At 51.7% G+C, this 13,573-nt stretch overlaps 1 pseudogene across 1 annotated transcript; it reads left to right on the forward strand.

Annotated features, from left to right (window-relative positions):
* Positions 1-3,262: 3,262 nt before the first annotated feature.
* Positions 3,263-4,023, forward strand: LOC311202166 (dnaJ homolog subfamily C member 9-like; annotated as a pseudogene). Its single transcript has one exon. The product of its transcript is annotated as a dnaJ homolog subfamily C member 9-like (transcript).
* The last annotated feature ends 9,550 nt before the right edge of the window (positions 4,024-13,573 follow it).

Below are 13,573 nucleotides of genomic sequence, written 5' to 3' on the forward strand. Positions count from 1 at the left end.
AAAACCTAGGAAAAACAATGTCTAGCAGATAAAACATGCATCTGGGCACTTGAGGGACGATGTCCTCGCTGATCCTTAGGGGTCTCTCCCACCTCAGGATCTTGTATCATTCTATGAAACTACCTGCAATTCTGCTTTCATTAAAAACAAAAAGGTAACTCAGATCTAAACTAAAACCTGTGAAAGCAGCCTATGAGGATGTTTCAAAAACAAAGTGCCCCTCATTCAAAAGGACAGGAGAACCTAAATTCATAGAGCAAAACTAAGATGTGAAGTGAAAACCCAAGCCCTGAAACAGCTGTATGCAAAGAGCATGCATTCAAACTCACAAGGCAGTTCAGAAAGCGTAGTAGAAGACATGGATTTCAGCATAACACTGCTATTTCATATCTCTTGAAGAAGTGTCTTCCACCACCCACCCTTACGACTCTCTCTGTAGCCCAGCCGTAAGAGGAAGATGTTACATTCCAATTAGGGAGCAAAACCTCCTGTTCTTTTAGAGTAGAGCGGGTTTTGGAACCGCTAAATTAAAATCACAACTAATTCATTTCCCTATCTGGACTACACCAGTTATACAAAAAGAACAGAACAGATTAGCAGCGCCCACGCTGTGGAATACCCCAGGGTCTTCTCCCATTTGTCCTCTGCGCCTCTTCCCCATGTCGTCCACTTTCTGCTGAACTGCTTCTGCAGTACTAAGACAAAAAGTTGATGTAAGAGCAAGGACAGGAAAATACAAACCAAAACATTGAAAACAGTACACAAAATCAACATCTGAACATAGCATGCACAAGCCAAGAGTCACTGGCAGAATGAAAGACAGGCAGAAACACTAAGACCACTCTGGCTGCATCCAACTTTCCTCAGTATCTCAACTCAACTGAGCATTATAAAAATACTCTTAAGTATGGAAGAAAAGTTGAAATGAAGGCACTTCCAATGCTAAGAACACTGATTTGGAGGGCAACTTAAATCTACCAAAAGTCACAAGGTGAAGTGGTCCTTTTGATTCACAAGGCAACACAGAAACCCACCCAGCACATACACAGAAGACCCTCTCAGATGAGGATCTTTCCGCAACTGGCAATCCAAAAGGAAGATGCCAGGGGCCAGTGTGAACACTGTCTGTACCCAAATTCTCTACACATGAAGCATCTTTCCAAATACGTCCTCCTTAAACAGCCACCAGAACCTATTCCCAAAAAACTCCTTTTAAACACAGAATCACAGAATTGTAGGGTTTGGAAAGGACCTCCAGAGATCATCGTGTCCAACCCCCCCCTGCTAAAGCAGCCTACCTAGGACAGGTCGCACAGGTCGGTGTCCAGACAGGTCTGGAGTATCTCCAGAGAAGGAGAGATCCCCCTCGCAGGGGATATGCTCCAGGCCCTTAGTCAGTGTAGCTGTGAAGAATAAAAGGCCAGCCCTCAACCAACTCAGGGTATATTAAGACTGAGTGATTACAGGACCTACTGGAGGACACCCTACCTGCTCAGCAGTTACTGAATGCTAATGAGCACCTCCAGGTCCAATCCCAATCAGGCTCTATTATGACACGTACCTGCATGTCATGCTGACCATTGTGACTTACCACAGAAGCAGAGAATGATGGGAGTTGGAAGGGCCCTCTTCACAGCATCTAGTCCAACCCCCCTGCCAGAGCCACATCTCCTACAGCAGGCTGCCCAGGACAGCATCCAGTGGGCTTTGAGTAGTGCCAGAGATGGAGACTCTGCAACTTCTGGGCAGCCTGTCCCAGTGCTCTACCACCCTCACAGGAAAGATGTTCCTCCTGATGTTTAGGTGGAACTTCCTATATATAAGTTTATGCCAATTGGCAAGGTTATTCCAGCCCCTTCTGCTCCAGCTAAACTCCCAAATGCCAAAAAGCTCCATCGCTTGCTGCTTCAACAAAAGATCAGCCCAGTATTTACCACACAGCATCCTCTCTCACTGCTTCCCTCCTTGAACTGTGTATGGGATTTGCATGGCAAAGTTTTGGTAGGGGGGCAACACGCGGCTACACGGGGACTCACTCTTGAGCAGCCTGCTCCTCAAGGTCTGCACCCTTCAGAGGCACATTACAGGATTTCCTTCAGGGGACAGCATTTCTCTACAAAACCAAAGGGAATTCCAGCTAAACTTTTATATGACTGTTGAACTTTTGGCATTTCTGCAAGGAGGACCTATCACCCTGACTACACGAGGAAAGCTGTGATGACAACGAGGGGGCTCTTGTTCAGTTCACAAGCTAAAGTTTCTTTGGGAGTGCACCAAGCTAAGCTACGTTCTGAAAAGGGCAGACAACTGGATAACATACCTTCATGAGACAGGCCTTTTGACGAGGACGACTCCAATCACCTGTCTCTTTACTGGGACACCCCAGGAGCGCAGTGCCAGGGGAGCAGCCCGGCCCTGCTCCAAGCGAGCCCATTGCTCAGCCCAAGGCCTGGCTCCAGGGTGAGGGACCCCACAGGGCCACAAGTATCACCTAACAGTCCAAGCAAGTGCCTCTGCCTGGAATAGGACTCACTGGAGGATGCTGACCACTAGTCTGTCCTGGCTTATTTATGTAACGGTGGTTCTGAGTCCTGCTCCAAGTGGCAGCAACAGGAGAAGGGGCTGCAGTTCCTTGCAGCCCGTGCCATCCCTAAGACACCAGGCCAGCATAGATGACAAGTAGCTTCACTTGTGGGAACCAGGAAAGGCCACGAGTCTGGGCCACGTACAGGAGAGTCTGGGGAGGTCTGAGCCAAGGGCTGGGCTGGTGGGCAGAAGGCACAGCTACTGGAGAGGCCATAGGCCTGGGGCCCATCTGTGTCTGCACATGATGTAACTGAGAGGACAGGTCATTCAGGGCCAGTTAGTGGCTTGACTGAGCATCTAAGGAGAGGGAGAGGGCTATACAGAACACACGCACGCACACGTGCACACACATGGGATCAAAATGCCAACAGAGCAGGGCTGTTGTGGACCTCTGGGGAAAGCAGAGCAAACTACAGGCAAACCGGTGCCCAAGAACAAAAAATACAGACATGCATGTTGCACATACGCACCTCTGTGTGCATTTTCCCTCTAATGGTTTTTCACCCCCCTAGCCAGAGAGGCAACAAACATCAGGTCCTTTGTACTGTCCACAAGGTTCAGCCAGACCGAACATGCAGCACTTGGAAATGAGGACATTTTAACTAAGAGACTTTCTAACAGCAGCGGCTGTTGGTGCGCTCTTAGCGGGCGGGGGCGGTGCCGGCGCCGCAGTGGGATGGGGCTGCTGGAGCAGAGCGAGGCTGCCTTCGGCTCCTCGGACCTTTACCGCGTCCTCGGCGTCCGCCGGGAGGCCTCAGCCCAGGAGATCCACCGCGGTTCCCACCGCGCCTCGCTCCGCGTCCACCCTGATCGCGCTGAGCCCGATGCGAAGGAGGAGGTGACGCGGCGGTTCCAGATCCTGGGTGAGGCGTACGCCGTCCTGAGCGACGCGGAGCAGCGCGCGGTGTACGATGAGCAGGGCACGGGGGATGAGGAAGGCGAGGCCCTTCGCGGTGAGCGGGACTGGCAGGAGGACTGGCAGCTGCTCTTCAAGAAGGTCTCTCTGAAAGGCACTGAAGACTTCGAAAAGAGCTATAAAAATTCTCAAGAAGACTGGCCGGTATTGAAGCCGCGTACGTGGATTTTGAGGGGGACATGGACAGGGTAATGGAGTCTGGGCTGTGCCTGGACTATACAGACGAACCCAGAATATGGAAAATCATAGAAAACACCATCGATTCCGGAGAAGTCCCATCCCACCGAGGCTTTGCAGAAGAGTCGAAGCAGAAAAGGTTCTCAAGAAAACGCTGGGCAGAAAAAGAAGCTGGAGAGGCAAGAAAGATGAAGAACGAAGCGGGCCTCAGTGGAGAAGATGATGTGAAAGCGCTGATTCAAAGCAGAAATTAACATTGAAAAATGGAAACGGAGGACTTGTTGGCACAACTGGAAGCAAAATACAGCAACAATGCTAAAAAAGGAGGAAAGAAGAAAAATTAATTAATTTTTTTGGGAGCTGGCTGCGTTGTGTGCTGTCTCCTCCACTTGTCAGTAACAGAGTTCCCTTAAGTATCTCCTTCCCTTGTTATTCCTCAAATTCTTCCCTGAAATTCTGCTTTCACTGCCGTGCCTGGGAAGCCAGTGCTTATCCTGATTTCCTTAGACAACTAATGCCTTGTGCTCTCTATCCGCAGTACCTCATGTGATCCCATGATGCAAAAAGCCCCGTGACATCTGCAGTGCTTCCTGATGTTCATTATCAGTTATTTACCATTATTTGAATTGCTTGTTGTATGCTATATAACAAAATATTATCGATTCCCCATTATTTTTCAGTCTTTATTCTTGCTTGTAGTGTTTTTGTTGGTTGCTGATGTTCTCTTTTTGTATTCGTGTTGGGGAAAAAATGTCTCTTGAAAGAAGGGATGTTTATGCTGTGACCTTCTGTCTCTGGAATTCGGAATGGCATTAAAAGGATGCTGTTAATACAGCAAATGTTTCATTGCCACCTCTGTTACATTCATTCTGATGCAGCAGAGTTTCATTGAATGGTGAATTTGACTTTTGGAGTTGCAGCAGGTACTTTGCATCTGCTAACTAACAGTCCTTTTATTTTGATGCAATGTTGCTTTATCCACTGTTGCCTGTTTTTTCACTCTTACTCCAAAGGATACAGTTTTAGTAGATAAATGCTAAATTCAGGGATGGGTTATCATTTAAGCCCACTCCCACATTTTGAGGATTTGAACATATTATTGCTGTTAAACATGGGGGGGGGAAAAGTGTTGCAGCAAGGAGGGATGCAAGCGAGCTGGGGTTTTGCTGTGATCTTATTTGAGATCTGCAGGCACTCTTTGTTTCCAATGAATCGTGCTTCCACTTCCATGTCCTTCCCCCTCTTTGCAAAAATAAGGTGTTACATTCTTCTGCTAAAAGCATGAAGAAGACTTCCATCTTCTTTCTTTTCACACCTTCAAGTACCTGAGAGGAACATACAAACAGAAGGGGAATCAACTTTTTAAAAGGGTAGACAATGGTAAGACAAGGGGGAATAGATTAAAACTAAAGGAAGGAAGGTTTAGATTAGATATTAGAGGGAAGTTTTTTTACAGAGAGAGTAGTGAGGTGCCGGAACAGGCTGACGAGAGGTGGTGGATTGATCAGCTCCCGTGGCAGTAAGGACAGCTACGGCTGACCATGGCCACACACTACAGCAACGCACTGCTCTATCCCTGCCGTGTTCAGTTCTGACTTGCAGCTGCCACTGCTCAGCCAAACCCACCCCCTTTCAGACCTGTCAAGTGCTTTGATGTCAGACAGCATATCCTTGGGAACCAAATACCTCAGCCCTTCTGCAGAGAGGAGGATATTTGCATCATTCACCGCCACACCAAACACCTGGTCTGGTTTCACAGTCCCCAGCTTAAAGCCCTCTCTGTCCCCATCAAATTGCCCAACACGACTGCACAGCTCCGACCAGAAAGACACTGGAAAGATGTCCCTGACAGACACAGAGAACAGTCACTCTGCTCAACGTAAGCAAGGACACAGCACGGAAAAGCAAACTGTTAGTTCTCATCCAGGCTTTTCCCTCATCTGATGTTTTAACAGCAGTCCAAGCCCAGACACATTCTGCAGCACAGCTGAGTCACTTGGGGCCACACCAGTATGACCACACGAGACCCAGCAGTCGCAGCAGAGCAGAGATGCTGGAGGAAAAACACCAGGTACTGACACACTTGTAAGAAAATTGAAAAAAACCTCAAGACGGACCCCCTGAAATAGAGTGTGTGTGTGTGTGTGTGTGTCTGTGTCTGTGTGTCTGTGTGTGTGTGTGTGTGTCTGTGTGTGTGTCTGTGCCTGTGTGTGTGTGTATGCGCAAAGACTCAGTGACAGAAAGGGGTCAGCCCTTCCTAGAGTCCTTTCAGCTAGAAATGGCCTTATCCCCACTCAGCTCCTTGGGGACGTACAGACAACTTGCCAAGCAGCGGTTACATCCTGCTGTGTCGGCTGTCAAGTATTCCTGCTGAACGAGACAGCCAGCAGACTGGGGTACAAAAGACAACGCTCCCAGGGAAAGACAGCTTCACAGACAGATGCACAAGACAGCTGGATGGACCACGACCTTGCCCAGACACGTGGCTCTCTTGGAGGAAGAACCCCGCCGAGAGGCACCTTCATGGCTGGCAACAGAAAGGGGGTCAGCTCATGTGTACCTTGGCTTTGTTCTTTCCTTCCAAGCAAGAACCAAAAAGCCACAGAGCAGGAGAAATGACCCTGGCTCTGGAAGCGCACGGACATTCCCAGCTACACTGAGTCCTCTGGAATTGCCACCCATGGGCCAGAAGCCCTCTCACCCCTCCCGGACCCGGCTCTGGCTCACCTGGCACTCAGTCTCCATGGAACACAAGTGCACCAGACCTGCTGACTGCCCAGAAAGGAGTCACACTGTGCCACAAGGGACACTGCCCAGCCTGCAGCAGACATATTACACTCTGGGGGGGAGGCCTTTGTTCATGCAGCTCCTCAAGTGTCACGGTACCTTTGTGTCAATGTTTTCTGCCTCCAGGCTGTGAACAACTTCAGCAACGGAACCAGCTACACTAAAAGGCTACAGAAAAATGCAGAAGCATCTGCAGCAGCTTGTTTTAGTCACCCTAAAAAAATTCTAGTTTTTTTCTTGTAGCTTAGAAAATGATTTTGATGTTAAAGGAGTTACAGCAGCTCTGAGAGTATAAAGCACCTTCAGGCCATTAGCAATAGGTAACTAGGACGGTGTGTGCCTTGATCTCTGGGGGAAGCTTTATGGGCTCTGTATTAAAACAGTGGCTACTGGCTATGGACCTGGACTCAAAAAAACATGATAATCACTTTCAGGAAAGAACATAAATATGCTGAGCATTACCCTCCCTTCTTTATATTCAAAGGAATCAATAAAGTTAACCAGAGGTTTCTGTAGAATAAGGATATAGGTGAGACAACTCAAAGCCAATCTGTACTTCAAGAAACAAAGCCTGAGCCACAGAGTAAACCCCTACACTGCTGTCAATTTGGTCCCATTATCTCCCCCCACAAATGACCTTCATCACCTGAGGAGGAAGTTGTGGTCCCATAAATACAGCCAGCTCACTAGTAGCCACCTGCTGACCAAGGAAGGAACAGGGATCAGACGGTGCTGGGAACTAAGGAGCACGTTCTCCAGGCCTCCAATCACAGCACCTTGGGAAAAGGGCTGTGATCTTGGTTTGGAGTTTTCCCTTCAGCCAACTCTTGGATTAAAACCCATCCTACAGTTCTCTGGGAACAGGTGACATGGCACAAAGACACAGGCAGAGACTTCACCAAGACTACTGACCGGACACCAGGTAAGGGTCTTCCTACAGCGACTGTCCTCTTCACAGCAGGAACTCATCCTCCCACCATCGATGGCTCCTCTCAGGTTCTCACACAGCCAGAGGCAGAGAGCAGACAACCAGCAGCAGCTGAAGGCCAAGCACTGAAAGGGAATAAATGACACCGAGACTGTCAGGTTTCACAGCACTGAATCACCCCAACAGAAACCTGCTCCTAGGACAAAAGGAAAACACTTGGCAAGAAGGGAGATGTGAAGACTGGAAAGGAAATATATTCTAAACACATCTGGTATTTGTTCTTCCCTGATCAAATACAGTACCTGAGCTCGCTGACAGGGAGCTGTTTGGGTATCAGAGAAGTGAACTGAGGCATCGTTCATTTTATAGCAAAGTTCATTAGTGCCTGTTGTAGTTTTGCGTGGCTGGGTTCAGGTGGAGCAGGGGGGCTGCAGGAGGGGCTGCTGCAGGAAGCAGCCAGAAGCTCTCTGCAGGCTCCACAGAGTAAACACCACCCAGCTCAAGGCTGGAGTCAATGCTGACGGAGGCTGAGCCCATCAGTGATGGTCAGGGTTCCTCTGGGAATCACACTTAGGAGGGAAAAACCCACAAGCAGCTGCTTTGTGCCCCCAGAAAAAGGGAGTGAGAAGATGTAAGAAAATGTGTAGACACCAAAGCCAGGGAAGTGGGGGGAAGGAGGCACCCCAGGTGCTGGAGAGAATGATGCCCCTGCAGCCCCTGCAGAAACCCATGATGGAGTGGGTGTCCCCCCACCAGCCCAGGGAAAAGGCCCAGACCCCACCTGCAGCCCGTGGAGAGGCCCCACGCTGGAGCAGGGGCAGACAGACAGGAGCTGCTGTGACGCACATTGGAGAAAACCCCTGGCAGCACTTGCAGCCTACAGAGAGAGACTATGGCACAGAGATGAGCAAGGGACAGAGAGATCCATGCTGGAGCAGGTTTGCTGAGCGGGGGGGCTTCTGACCCTGTGGAGAAGAGGATGGAATAGTCAAGCCTGATAAATATTCTGGGATTTTATGACTGCACCCATAGCAGTGACCCACGCTGGGGAAGCTGGGGAAGAGATAAATCCCCGTGGGAAAAGACTGATGTTGGAGAAGTTGGGGATCTCCAAAGAAAAACAGAGAAAAGAGATGGAGGAAGGGACAGGGAAAGGGGAAAAGGGGGAAAAAAATCCCAAACAGCAAAAAAAAAAAACCCCACCCCAAGGAAAGACAAGGAGAAAGGGGCGGGTAGGGAGAAGAAAAAGAGAAGGAAGAGCCAGAGGAAAGGGCTGGAGGCAGGTGAGCAAAAAAAACCCAACCAAAGAGAACAAGAAAAAGCAAGAGGAAGAGGTGGGTGGGTGGAGGGTGTAAAGAGAAAAAGACAAAAGGAACGATCAGGAAACAAGGCGGATGTGGGGGGGTCGGTTGCTTGTGGAAGGGTCGGTTGCTTATGGGAGGGTCAAAGGGCTTTGTGGGGGCCCCTCGAGCAGCTCTGGGTGGCCAGGCCTCTTTGGTTGCGCAGCGAGGAGAAGCTCTGTGTCGGGGAGCCTTGGGAGCCCCTCAAGCAGTCTGCCTGAGACTCCTGGAGAGACCCCAGAGCTCCCAGAACATGCCAGCCAGCTGCTCGAGTGGCTCCAGAAAAGCTGCATGGCTGCTGGGAGCCCCACAGGGCTTTTTGGAGCCTCCCGAGAAGCTCCTCACTGCTGGGGATATTCTGATGCCCCTCGAGCAGTCTGCCCCAGGACCTGGAAAGACCCCAGAGTTCCCCAACAGCTCCGGTGATCAGCTCAAGGGGCTCCCAAAAAGCCACAGGGATGGGATTTTTGGGATCCTGGTGAGGGACACCGGTACGTCATGGAATTTCTGGGCCATCTGAGCAGTCCCTGCACTTTTTAAAGGCTGCAGTGACAAGGGCTTTGGTCTGATCTTCAGGCACCTCACCTGTTTGCCAGGACCTTTCTTTCCCCTCACAGCCCCCAAGAGCTGCTGGGGGGGGCTGAGGGCACCCCCAAGCCCCTGCCCTGCCCGGGAGGGCCTGGGAGGCAGATGGGATGGGGCAGAACACAGGCAGCCCCTACGTCACTTCCTGGAGACTCCAGAGAGTCCTTAGCAACCAACCATCACCAGGGAGCATGGTGCTGCCACAGCCCGGCCCAGGGGCCCCCCGGCCCCTGCAGACTTCTGTCCTTCCCCACAGCGTCTACCCCCAGGGAAGGACCCAGCCCGAGCCTTCAGCCCAGGGACACTGCGCTCCTGGGGGCTGAAGCAGAGCTGCCCACCGCCCAGCACTCCTGTCTCTCTCTCAGGCTCAGCCAACCTGTGCCCACCGCCTGCCCAGCAGCAGCAGCCCTTCCCTGCAGCCCAGGCACCCTTAGTGGGGGGCACCCCAGGGCCCCCAGGCACCACCGGCAGCTACAGCAGCCACCGTTTGTGCCATAGGGACCCATAAGGACCCACAGAAACAGATAGAGAACCACAGAGACACATAGAGACCCATAGGGACCCACACAGACTAACAGCAACCCATAGAGACCCATAGAGAGCCAGAGGGACCCTTAGGGACCTTTAGAGACCCATAGAAACACAGAAGGACACATAGAGACACATAAAGATTCATAGGGACCTTTAGAGACCCATAGAGACCCAGAGGGAGAGATAGAAACACATAGACACCCACAGGGACCCATAGAGATCCCTAGAAATACACAGGGACACTGATTGACCCATAGAGACGCATAGGGACACACAGAGCCTCATAGGGACCCCTAAAGACACATAGAGACACATATGGACCCATAGAGACCCATAGAGACCCACAGGGACCCACAGGGACCCACAGAGACACATAGAAACCCATAGATACCCATAGGCACCCATAGAGACCCAGAGAGACACACAGAAACACATAGGGACGCAAAGGGACACATAAAGACCCACAGAGACCCATAGAGACCCACAGGGACCCACAGACACCGTTAGGGACCCATAGACACCCATAAAAAACCACAGGGACCCATAGAGACCAAGAGAGACCCACAGAGACACACAGAGACCAATAGAAACCCTTAGGGACACATAGGGACCTATAGGCATTCATAGATACTCGTAGAGACTCATAGGAACCCACAGGGAACCATAGAGACCAACAGGGATATATAGAGACCCATAGAAACCCATAGATTCCCATAGGGAGCCACAGAGAGCCATAAAGACACATAGGGACCCACAGAGACCCATATGGACACATAGAGAAAACAGGAAACCGCAGACACCCATAGACACCCATAGAGACCCACAGAGATTCATTGAAACCCATGGAGATCCACAGAGACCCGTAACGACCCACACGGACACACAGAGACCTATAGAGAACCATAGAGACCCAGACAGACTCACAGACACCCACAGGAAACCATAGAGACACACACAGACCCATAGAGACCCATAGGGACCCATAGAGACACAACAGGGACCCACAGGGATCCATAGAGACTCATAGTGACACATAGAGACCCATAGGGACCCACAGAGACACACAGAGACCCACAAGGAGACCATAGAGATCCACAGAGACCCATAGACAGCCATAGGAACCCAAACAGACATACAGAAACTCATAGAGACCTATGGAGAATCACAGGGACCCCTTAGAGACCCACAGAGACCCATAGGGACCCACAGAGACCCATAGGGACCCACAGAGACCCATAGGGTCCTATAGAGACACATAGTAAGCCACAGAGACCCAGAGGGAACCATAGAGACACACAGAGACCCACAGGGATCCACAGAGTCCCAGAGGGACCCACAGAGAGCCACAGGGACTCACAGAGACCCATAGAGACCTATAGGGACCATAGAGACCGAAAGAGACCCATATGGACCCACAGAGAACCATAGAGACTCATAGAGCACCATAGAGCCCCATAGGGACACATACAGACCCACAGAAAACAACAGGGACACACAGGGACCCACAGAGACCAATAGAGACCCACAGGGAATCATAAAGACCCTTAAAAACCCAGAGAGACCCAAGGGGGACTCATAGAGACACACAGCCACTCAGAGGGACCCACAGGGACCCATAGAGACCTATAGGGACAAATAGAGACCCGTACGGACACACAGAGAACAACAGCTACTTAAAGGGACCCATCGAGACCCATAGAGACCCATAAGGACAATTTGAGACCCATAAAGACCCATAGAGACCCACGGGGACCCATAGAAACCAAAAGAGACCCATAGAGACCCATAAAGACACAGAGGGACCCATAGAGACCCATAGAGAAGCATAAATACAGAGACCCATAGGGACCCATAGAGACCCACTGGGACACATAGAAATGCATAGACACCCAAAGTGACACATAGAGATCCACAGGAACCCATAGAGACATATAGGAAAACATAGAGATGCATAAAGACCCACAGGGAACCATAGAGACACATAGGAACTCATAGAGACCCACAGAGACCCCTAGGACCCCACAGGGACTCACAGAGAACCTTAGAGATCCATAGAGACCCAGGGGGACTCATAGAGACCCACAGCGACTCAGAGGGACCCGTAGGGACCCATAGAGACGTACAGGGACCCATAGAGAACCGTAGGGACACACAGGGATCCATAGAGACCCATAGAGACCAACAGGGACATAAAGACACCCATAGAGACTCATAGAGACCTACAGAAGCCCATAGGAACACCGAGGGACCCACAGAGACCTACAGAGACCCACAGGGACACATAGGGACAAATTTGGGGAAAAGGGCTGGGCGAGGGGTCGGGAAGCACAAACAAAGGGAAGGGCAAAAGGCACGGGGGGAATCGAATAAAAAGCAGAACAAGAGAAAGGAAACAGCAAGTGGAAGGGGCAGGAAAGAGGGAAGGAAAAACCCCAAAACCAAGAAAACAAGAAAAGGAGAGGACAGGAGGTGGGGACAGGGACGGGAAGAGAAAAAGTCCCAACAACAACAGAAGAAAAAGCAGGAAGCAGCTGGGGGGGGGGGGGGGGGGACGACACACGACATGGAAACACCCCCCAACAACCACCACCACCAAAGAAGGAAAGAGCGTGAAGAAGGGTGTGGAGGAGGGGGTGAAGAAAGGAACATAAAAGAGGAGAAAGGAGGAAGGAAGCAAAGGAACCCCCTGCCAAAAGAGTAACAAAAGAGCACGATGAAGTTTCGTGCAGGGGCAGGGGGGTTATGGGGGGGGAGAAGTAGGGAAAAAAACACCAAAGACAAATGAAAAGGAGTGAGTGGAAGGGAGGGATTCTGGGCTGGGGGGGAGAATCTGGAAGCAGTTGGAACACCACAGTGCTGGGGGCATTTGGTTGCACCTCGAGCAGTCTGCGCGAGAAAATGGAGAGACCCCAGAGTTCCCCAAGAGCTCCGGTGATCTGCTCAAGGGGCTCCCAAAAAGCCACAGGGATGGGATTTTTGGGATCCTGGTGAGGGACACCGGTACATCGTGACATTTCTGGCCATCTGAGCAGTCCCTGCACTTTTAAAAGGCTGGAGTGACAAGGGCTTTGGTCTGATCTTCAGGCACCTCGCCTGTTTGCCAGGACCTTTCTTTCCCCTCACAGCCCCCAAGAGCTGCTGGGGGGGGGGCTGAGGGCACCCCCAAGCCCCTTCCCTGCCCGGGAGGGGTTGGGAGGCGGTTGGGGTGGGGCAGAGCACAGGCAGCCCCTACGTCACTTCCTGGAGACTCCAGAGAGTCGTTAGCAACCAACGGATGCCATGGACCATGGCACTGCCACAAGGGCAGCCCAAGTGCCCGGCCCACGGGCCCCCAGACCCCTGCAGACTTCTGTCCTTCCCCACAGCGTCTACCCCCAGGGAAGGACCCAGCCCGAGCCTTCAGCTCAGGGACACTGCGCTCCTGGGGGCTGAAGCAGAGCTGCCCACCGCCCAGCACTCCTGTCTCTCTCTCAGGCTCAGCCAACCTGTGCCCACCACCTGCCCAGCAGCAGCAGCAGCCCTTCCCTGCAGCCCAGGCACCCTTAGTGGGGGGCACCCCAGGGCCCCCAGCCACCACCAGCAGCTATGGCACCCCGCTCTGCTCTGGCCCCCAGGCACCTTCCGCATCGCCCACGCCGGGCGCTGCCAGAATCCCCCTCACCCCTGTCCCCAGGGCGCTTTTGGCACAGGGCTTCAGCAAGCCCGGGCAGCGTGCCGGCTCTC

This window comes from Gallinula chloropus (assembly GCF_964237585.1).
Source record: "Gallinula chloropus genome assembly, chromosome: 29".
Classification (NCBI taxonomy): domain Eukaryota; kingdom Metazoa; phylum Chordata; class Aves; order Gruiformes; family Rallidae; genus Gallinula; species Gallinula chloropus.